Consider the following 3,331-nt stretch of genomic DNA (forward strand, 5'->3'; position numbering starts at 1 on the left):
TCCTGCAGTTCTGCCTTGCGTTCAGCGCCTCTTCGTAGCCTAACCTCAATATATTTTGGGGCGATAGTTATCGTTTAGAACTCTGCAGGTTTGGGAAGTGCAGTGCCCCTGAGCTCCATTTCCCAAGTCGCTTTTTTGTGAGTGGGACGCAACACGGCTGGATGGCTTCACGCCCTGTTGTCGATCCGGGGTGGCAGGCTGAACCGCTGGTGAATTCTTCTTCGTGATGGGAAATGAGAGTGACATGTGCCCGACCAAACACCTCCAGCGAGTCTCTCATTGGTTCCCCCTCTTGCAGTTCATCCTGCGGACAAATTGCAGACGGTACGAAAGAGGCATGGAAAGGCGCCGAGTCTCCAAGTGGGGAGATTGTTAGTAAGGGGGCCTGAATGGAGAACACGAGCACCAGGAGATGAAAACTGAGGTGAGTTTCAGAAAGCTTTCCCGATCCCACGGTGTAGCAACCGCTGGGTTTCCAATGAGTGCTTTCGCTGTCGGAAGATTGCGTTGAACCTGGAGAGTTGGGACCCATGGAATGGGGAGCACGCAGGATTCCTTTCAAGGGTCTGCATTTGCTTTCCCAACCTCACCAATCGTCTCAGCCCCAAGAGTGTCCAGCCTTATGTCTGCTGCCGCTGGGGCTGTAGATGTGGTCAATCCTGGTTGCATGCCAGTCCCTGAACGCATTTTGGAAGAATTTCTCTCTGTTTTGCCCTGCTTGTTTCTTCTTTATGTTGGAAATGTATCCTCAGAATGGGTCTGAGCTGATTTTCCCTGCTGGTTTTAGGCCGCTTTACACACACTTGATGCACTTACACAGAGATATCAAGACTTAGCTTTTAAGATGCTTACTAGTCGGATAGATACTTGTGCGATGAACAGGGTCTGGTGAGTCCAGTTGATTGAGCAAGGAGTAGGTCGTGTCCATTCCATATTCGGTTTTCGGAAGGGTATCTGTGCTCATTTCAAACTCGAGTTTTATGCGTCACCCCACCTCACCTTTCCCCTGAAGCAGGCATAAGTGTGTTTTCTAAAAGCGTGACTCTGTTCTGTTTGGGGATTCAGTGCATGGGGAGCGATTTTTACATTCCCTCGATAAGTGATATCATAAGTTTCTTTTTTTGTGGGACTTATTTCACTGAGGATGATCGTACCTAAATCCACTCAGGATGCTGCTACGAGCCTCATGACGTGGATTTCATGGCTGAGTGACACTCCATTGGACCTACGTAGCACCACTTGTCCACTTGTCCACTTGTCTTTGTCCACTTGTCCACTCGTCTTTGTCCACTTGGCTCTTTCCTGGGATATGAAACGTGTACCGGAGTGGAGGTTCTTGTCAAGACAGCAGCCCTCAACTTTGGGGTCCCTGTGTCTGGTTGATTTTTTCATTTTCCCAAGGTCAACGCCCATGTGTGGAAGTGCCCTATGCTCTGTGGTTCTGTGTTTTCCATGGTTTGGGAAAGAGGATACACTTGTGAAGATTGGCTGTTGGCCATTGACATCCCGCCCATCAGCTTAACAAGGCTCCCTTGACTCCGTGGGCTGTCCTGCCTTTCTGGTTTTTAGACTTTTTTCGCCTGGCCCTTTTGCCCCGGGGGGGGGGGCGAGAGATTTCTTTGTAGTGCTGATTTGCTCTCCCAGGTTGCTTGGTTGGCCAAAAAGGGCGTATGCGTTTTTTCCTGAATATATTCAGGAAAAAACGCATACGCCCTTTTTGGCCAACCGCATCATTGTCCACGTTCTGGCGCTTTTCATGTGCTATCGGGGCCATTCCGATGTACCCGTTGACATCCGTTTCCTGCAGTTCTGCCTTGCGTTCAGCGCCTCTTCGTAGCCTGACCTCAATATATTTTGGGGCGATAGTTATCGTTTAGAACTCTGCAGGTTTGGGAAGTGCAGTGCCCCTGAGCTCCATTTCCCAAGTCGCTTTTTTGTGAGTGGGACGCAACACGGCTGGATGGCTTCACGCCCTATTGTCGATCCGGGGTGGGAGGCTGAACCGCTGGTGAATTCTTCTTCGTGATGGGAAATGAGAGTGACATGTGCCCGACCAAACACCTCCAGCGAGTCTCTCATTGGTTCCCCCTCTTGCAGTTCATCCTGCGGACAAATTGCAGACGGTACGAAAGAGGCATGGAAAGGCGCCGAGTCTCCAAGTGGGGAGATTTTTAGTAAGGGGGCCTGAATGGAGAACACGAGCACCAGGAGATGAAAACTGAGGTGAGTTTCAGAAAGCTTTCCCGATCCCACGGTGTAGCAACCGCTGGGTTTCCAATGAGTGCTTTCGCTGTCGGAAGATTGCGTTGAACCTGGAGAGTTGGGACCCATGGAATGGGGAGCACGCAGGATTCCTTTCAAGGGTCTGCATTTGCTTTCCCAACCTCACCAATCGTCTCAGCCCCAAGAGTGTCCAGCCTTATGTCTTCTGCCGCTGGGGCTGTAGATGTGGTCAATCCTGGTTGCATGCCAGTCCCTGAACGCATTTTGGAAGAATTTCTCTCTGTTTTGCCCTGCTTGTTTCTTCTTTATGTTGGAAATGTATCCTCAGAATGGGTCTGAGCTGATTTTCCCTGCTGGTTTTAGGCCGCTTTACACACACTTGATGCACTTACACAGAGATATCAAGACTTAGCTTTTAAGATGCTTACTAGTCGGATAGATACTTGTGCGATGAACAGGGTCTGGTGAGTCCAGTTGATTGAGCAAGGAGTAGGTCATGTCCATTCCATATTCGGTTTTCGGAAGGGTATCTGTGCTCATTTCAAACTCGAGTTTTATGCGTCACCCCACCTCACCTTTCCCCTGAAGCAGGCATAAGTGTGTTTTCTAAAAGCGTGACTCTGTTCTGTTTGGGGATTCAGTGCATGGGGAGCGATTTTTACATTCCCTCGATAAGTGATATCATAAGTTTCTTTTTTTGTGGGACTTATTTCACTGAGGATGATCGTACCTAAATCCACTCAGGATGCTGCTACCAGCCTCATGACGTGGATTTCATGGCTGAGTGACACTCCATTGGACCTACGTAGCACCACTTGTCCACTTGTCCACTTGTCTTTGTCCACTTGTCCACTCGTCTTTGTCCACTTGGCTCTTTCCTGGGATATGAAACGTGTACCGGAGTGGAGGTTCTTGTCAAGACAGCAGCCCTCAACTTTGGGGTCCCTGTGTCTGGTTGATTTTTTCATTTTCCCAAGGTCAACGCCCATGTGTGGAAGTGCCCTATGCTCTGTGGTTCTGTGTTTTACATGGTTTGGGAAAGAGGATACACTTGTGAAGATTGGCTGTTGGCCATTGACATCCCGCCCATCAGCTTAACAAGGCTCCC

The sequence above is a fragment of the Kogia breviceps genome, unplaced genomic scaffold, assembly GCF_026419965.1.
Source record: "Kogia breviceps isolate mKogBre1 unplaced genomic scaffold, mKogBre1 haplotype 1 scaffold_56, whole genome shotgun sequence".
In the NCBI taxonomy this organism is placed as follows: domain Eukaryota; kingdom Metazoa; phylum Chordata; class Mammalia; order Artiodactyla; family Physeteridae; genus Kogia; species Kogia breviceps.